General features: G+C 43.9%; 1 pseudogene; it reads right to left on the reverse strand.

Moving 5' to 3' along the window:
• Positions 1-1,562: 1,562 nt before the first annotated feature.
• On the reverse strand, positions 1,563-5,108 carry LOC138568789 (7-alpha-hydroxycholest-4-en-3-one 12-alpha-hydroxylase-like; annotated as a pseudogene).
• Between the last annotated feature and the right edge of the window lie 1,787 nt (positions 5,109-6,895).

The raw sequence follows: 6,895 nt of genomic DNA on the forward strand, positions 1-6,895 counted from the left end.
TTGGGCCTCATTACGAGGTTGCCGATCCGGTAACGACAGTACTGGTATGCATGCCGGTACAGTTGTTACCGGACCGGCAAATTTCGAGCTGTGCCACGGGTGCCTTTCATTCCGCCAGGTCTGCCCTGGCGGAATGAAAGGCACCCGCGAGCACAGCATGCCTATAGGACCAGCACTGTTCTGAACGGTGCCAGTGCTTCAGGCATCCCCATTCCCATTGAGCCCTATGTGGCTGAAATGGGAATGGGGATGGGGATCTACCGGCACCGGCACCCGCGAAAGGGCAATTACCGGGTCCGGCGGGGTCAGAATACCCCGGTAATTGCCCATTGGCAGTGCCGGACTTTCATGCCGGTATGGACGTAGCCTTGCCGCTCTTACCGGCAAGGCTACCTCCAACCTCGTAATGATGCCCATTGTCTCTTAGGTTGGAAAACAAGGCAAGAGGTTAGAATTTGTACAGGCATAAAGTGTACTGAAGAGCTCGGTATCAGTATTCGAGAGCAGAAAATACTAGTGATTGTAATGATTAAAATGTAAATAAAGTTTTACTGCCACCATTTCCTCTCTTCATATCTTGCAGATTAGCAAACAATGAATACAGTGACAGCTGTGTGTTAAAAACCGTATGATATATTATTGGGTTAGTGCAACTGCCTGATGTAGAACGCTGTGCTAAGCCTAAAGCTTGGAAGTTAGAATCATTGAAATGAAAAATGCCTTGGTGAATGTTGGAACATGTTACTTGATGCTTGATAGAAAGAAGCAATACAGGTAAGTAAATCACTGTGTTAGGTGTTTGCTGAAGCATGATCTGCCACTACCTTGCTAGTCAAATGGTTGGATCTTGGTGTGGCTAGCTTTCCTCCATTTAATTTCGGTACAAAGAGTTCAATTGAGAAGTGTTATATTCACATTTGTCAAATGAATGATAAGAGGGAGAGTCAAAGACATTTCAGTGTGTACTATATGCACAGTCATTTAATGCACTGATGTGGACTACATTGCATGATGTGGCTCTAAATTCTTATGGTTATTATCTTCAGACATTTCTTTACCTGGAAATTCTGGTGAGGAAAGATACCTCAGGAGCAACGCATCTGTCTTGGAAGCAGGACAAAGCAGCGCGCCATTCGCTGGTATTACGCGCGTTATAAAAGAACAATTATAATTAATAATTATAATGAATTATCACTGAAGTAAGTGTACATTGCTGATGATGACCCTGATTATCTAGAAACACAGTACCAGCTAAATAATCCTTAACATTAAACGTACGACACTGTACAATTTTTGGATCCAGGAATTATTGATCTAGTAGAGAGAAAACCTGATGTTATTTGCGACTTTGCAAAACGAAAAAAAAAAAAAATGTGTGGGGAAATATGAATAAAATACCTTCACTATTTAATAGCATCTGAAAGCAAGGTACATTCAGATTTTACTAATTGGATAGTTTTATTAGCATGTCCTTATACCATTAAATTAGCTTTGCACCATTAAATCAAATCTTAGGATTTTCAATTTGAATCCTATTTTTGAAAAATGTAAAGGATTCCAATTTATAAAATAAATCGGTATCTGAACAGGATGTCATGAATTGGTGGCATGATGCCAAATCCCGCCCACTTGTGATCCATCAAAGGAGTGTCCTCTTCTGAATTAAGTAACTCCAACTCAATGTAGGTCAACATAAAGAATACTAATTGCTTCAGTACATTGACAGCAAAGTAACGACCAGAGCACATTGTGTCATCTGTGCCGTAGGACATAGTGAAATATTTCAATCGTATCCCATTCTTGTAGAAATCTAGTTTTTTGGTGCCATCAGCATTAAGGAATCGGTTGTATTTGAAAAAAGATACGGCTCTGGGTGGACTTCTGGATGTATTTGGACAGCAATGTAGGGGAACATGGCAACTCTGTCCCCTTTGCGGATAGCGTACTCCTGACCATCTGCCATCTTGAGAGTCATGTCTTCCAGCACAACTTTAACAATCATTGGAGCAGCTGTTAGTCGCAGAGCTTCTTCCATTGCACTGTTAAGAACAGGCGTCTGTTAGGGAGAATTCTCAAGAATGGCTAATTTCCCTTACCTACTGAGTCCCTCAGCAGCTTTGCTGGATTTCTGAGATTTATTTTTTTTACCTGATAAGAGTGTGAGCCTTTTTTCCCACTCTTACATGTGTTTTGCTGTGTGTGTATACCATGTTTGTGTTCATAGACTGTGGAGCCTTACCTACTCCACAGGCATCATCTTTTTACTGTGTGTTACACAGCACCTTCAGTGCAGTGACACAGGGTTGTCTTTTAGACTTCCCAACTCAGACTCCATTTTCTGGGACTGATTACTGTCTTCCAGAACATGTAAAGTTGCTATTGACTTTATTAGTCTCTTTTAAATCCACAGACCCAGTACAAACCATCTTATATGGAGTAGTACTAGAAAGGGTTAATACTTATCCCTTTTTGTCTGGTTTTTTTGTAGCATTGTTTTGCTCCCTTTTCATCAAGACCTGGCTGGTGGCAGTGGTAACTACCCTATTTCTTCTACTGCGGTTATCTTGAATAACCTTGGTAGTGTTTTAGGCTTGGTAGCCTCGAACTTCGAACTTAAACCCGCTAGACCATATACATTTTTATACGGTTCCGGCTGGGTTTATTCACCATTTCTTTTAGAAAACGTCTTTCTCATGTTTTTCTCTGTGCGCCAAACCAGGTTTGGTTCCTTAGTTCACTGTCTTTTTGCTGTCTTCTACACAGAAGCCCTCCTTAGGCGCCTGTATGTCTGAGGGGGACAGGATGTGAGGGAGGGGTTTAGGACTCCCTGCACAGGGTCTCCTTGGAGACCCATGTAGCACTCTGATCTGATTGGCAGTGGTGACTGTCCCGGCGGGACAGCCACCCTGATGTGTGATTGACAGCCAGGCTGTGTGAATGGGGGAAAACTGCATAAAATCAGGTCTCTGGGTCTGGAAAGGCAGAGTCGCCACTGGATCGAAGGAACCGACGAGAAGCTGACGGAAGAGGACCCCTACCATGACTGAAACCGCCCGGTGAAGCCCTGCTGTGGGTCCGAATCTTCAAACTCTAACGACAGAGAAGATCCTCCAGGAATCTTCTTCCCCTGAGCTGGTGGGACCAACCAGTTCCCCCAAACTACAAACCAGGACTCCCTCCTCTGGTCGAATTCGCTTTACAGAGCTACAGTGGGCCGGATAGCCAGGAAGGTCGGACCCTGCTTGGGTTTTAAGGAGCGCACCTTTTATTTGTTGCTTTTCTCTGCTGTTGGTTTCTTCCCTGGGCAGTGCAGGACCCTCCAGTCTTCCTACTTCATGTCAGTCCGACAGTCGCTTCAGGAACCGTGAGCCTGCAGGAACTGCCAGGAACGTCCGCCTCAGCTCCAGCTTCTTCTCCATTTAAAGGTACTGTGAAAATCCAGTTGTGCGTTTCGTTCAGCCACGGTGAAAGTGTGTGAAATATTTCTGCAATCCGAGGGCTTGTCCTTCTCTACTCTTTAAACAAACTTTTCTGCCATCAAACTCTGTTCGGAACTCTTGGCAAAGACTTAACCGCGAACTACCCTAAACTGTGTCATCTTGAGCAAAAGACTTTTTTCCTATTGACTTTGGCCCTAAGCCTTTTCAATTTGATTCCATCACTGTAGTTCCTCTTTCTAGATTGCCTTGCTTACTTACCTGTTGGTGCTGCTCAATTTCTGCCTAACTTTGCCTTTCCCTCCCTTTTAAATTAACAGAGTGCCATTTTGCTCCCACTTCATTTTGTGAGCTTTACTTGTCTGGAAACTATTGGGAGTGGTGTGGTGCATTAAGAGTTTGATTTTTGAACTGCTTTACTTTAGTGAAATGTTATACAACTGATGTGTAAATAAATGTATATTCTTTTACTCAGAAACCTTGAGTCAGTGTATGTTTGAATCATAGTAATTGCTGTCCTAACTATTGATACTGCTGACTTGCTCTTGAGATAAGTCTGGCTGCTCAGCCATCGCTACCACTTTTACTGTGTAGTACAGGCTTGTACCAAAGGTGAATTTGTACTGTCACTTGTAGTCTTAATTGTGTATGGTGTTCCCAGAGGGTACTGCATATAATTCTGCCTAACAGCGTCTTCAACATCATGTGCCTAGTGATGTTCAGTAGAGGACCATCTGGTTTTACCTCCTGCTCAGATGCTTTAATGACTTTATTAATTTCTTCTTTCACAGCCTTTAAGGCTTCTGGATTCTTCAGCAAGAACAGGAGAATCCAGAAGCCGGCAGACCCAGTATTTTTTTCGGATATTCACAGAATCAGAAACAAGCTCCTGTCCAACATATAGCCTGGCACCCTGTTTTCTGTGAAAAAAGTTTGCTGATCAGTGACCCACCGACTGATATTTTCTTTGTTCATCTGGTTCTTCATAGATAGTTTAGTCCAGAAGTATTTTTTCAGTCGTTCAACTTCTTGCTTACCCTCAGGAGGAAGCCTGTCAAAAGCCGACGGGGGGAACATATGAAATAATTCTTCTGAAATAATTCTGTCAATTTTCTTGACCTTTTCTCTGCTTCCTGCTTCCTTTGACTCACTAATTTCCAAACAACGCAAGATAGCTAGCATGGAAAATAATGTTGAAACTGAACTGGAAAAGTTCACTCTGTTGCCAGGACCTGCTCATCTTCTCAGAATTAACATCATGCAGCATCACATTTTAAAATTGATCACTCATTGCCTGGGTTATGTCCACAAGACCACTGCCCATTAGGTGGGTCTTGGTAGATTTACACAGAGGTTCAAGGCTTGATGTATTATCATAGCAGAGAGTTTAACTAACCATTTGCACTTCATTGCGTTACCATCCATCTTAGATGGAATTTCTTTGACCACTGATTGAAAAGAAAGAGGGTCCATTAGAAAAGTGTAACAGGCACCTCCAACCTGCACTGTGAAAATATCCCCATGTTTCTTCTGCATCTTAAGTAAAAACGCGGGCAAGTTTTTTCTCAAAGCCAGACAATGACCCAGCCATGGAATACTGCCTTTGTCTAAAGGGGGTTCATTGGGTCTTTGCTGGCGGAATAGTCCAAGACGGTATAAACCACGCAGCATAGTGACTTACAGAGTTAAATTGAGTGGCAGAAAGCAAGCAATCACTGCAAGCACATATGGTTTTCTATGTTGATGTACCTAAAGGTAAAAGAAAATATATATTAAGATTCTATGAAAACTCAAATAGCAAGTTAGAGTTAAAACAGTAGTACTTAGTGTTGCTATATACGACACAATGTTTGCTGTTTGGAAACAATGCAAATAACAGATATTAGAATTGCTCAGTTCAATGGTAACCAATATATCAACTTTGAAGGTTCAAAGGCTCATTTGGCTGTGCCAGGATTAACAAACCTGTGATGAACATAAATCTGCACAAGGATTTAACCCATTGAATGCTCTGAACAACTACTTCACAGGTCTTTCTGTTGACTTGTATTTGCTTGTTCCATGTAGTTGTGGAAGGTGTGATTGCATTTAAATGCAAGCCAACTGACATTACCCATGTCTCTCTTCCTCATCCCAGTACTTACGTCATGAAGCTCAGCCTCCCCAACAGGACCCCTTTTTCTTCTTCTTTTTTCAGGAGATATATTACCTCACTCATGACCCACAATCCTTTGATAACATTTTTCCTGTCCTCGGCACAGGACCCAGGAGATCTTCCTGGAGAGGGATTATGAAGAGCAACGTAGCGGGCCTCTCTGCACCCACTCCAGTGGGGTGCAGGTGGGCATATGAGGTAGCAGGCACTTGGCCCCTGCAGGTTGAGGGGGCCCAAATGAGCAGGAAATCCCCTGTAGATGGGAGAAAGCTCTCAGGCGTCCAGCAGATAGAGCTGCACTAGGACCCCGGTGCTGAAACCGGGGCTGCGTTAAGGAGATCTGGTCCTGGAATGTGCTTTCTTTGATGCACCCATTTGGCACTGCCTGTTACTGCTGGACGGGGCCGGTGTCCGTGCATGGACAGGGCATCAGGGCCTTGAGAGTTGGTCACCATGTTGTGTTTGGCATTCTGCAGCACGTATAAGAAGGACGCAGGAACCTGGTAGTTGCTAGGTTACCATGTTACTGCGTCCTCCAGGCTCTGTGCGACGCTTCTGGGAGTCACAATTTGTAGTGGCTTCTGCTCCCTGTTGTTGTTCTAGGCCCCTGATTGGAAAAGGAAGGAGAAGAAGCGACGCGTGCAGGACTCCTCGTTTGGTTCCTCTAGTCCTGAAAGGGGGGACCAGAAAAAAGGGGAACAGCTAAAAAGAAGTTGTAGCTGAAGTATTCCTTATCCCAAAAAGAGATTAGGGGCATTATAAACCAGACCATAAAAGAACACGAGGACAGAAGGAACATAAAACTGTCCCCTTCTTCCTCTTCCTCCTCCTCCTCTTCTTCCTTCTCCTCCATGGCAGGAGCCTCAGGTTCTGAAGAAGAGGAAGCCAAGGGGAAATATTTAGACCAAGAGGAGGTAGAAGCAGTTTTGACTCAAGTATGGGACAGCATGTGGTTTTCTGATCCTGTGGCCCTGGGAGGTTCTGCTCTCGCAGAAGCACAAGCTCACACCGAAGATAGGGCTCCCCCTCTTTTCTCATATCAAGAACAAGATTCTTGCTGAGTGAAAGGACCCTGAGCATATCTCTGTGCCACGTTTTATGATGAAATTGTAACCCCTAAGAGAATGGAGTCCTTCCTGATGGAAAATGTTGTTGTGGATGACATCCTGGCCAGTCTTGTTGGCAGATCCTCCATGGCAGCAGAGGAAGTTGCTGTATGGGATCCTGTGAACAAGAAATGTAATGCGGCAATGAAGAAGATTCACATGGTGGCCTATCTGGCAATCAGGGTTAACGTCCATGG

This window comes from Ambystoma mexicanum, chromosome 2q, assembly GCF_040938575.1.
Source record: "Ambystoma mexicanum isolate Mex_15411 chromosome 2q, UKY_AmexF1_1, whole genome shotgun sequence".
NCBI lineage: Eukaryota > Metazoa > Chordata > Amphibia > Caudata > Ambystomatidae > Ambystoma > Ambystoma mexicanum.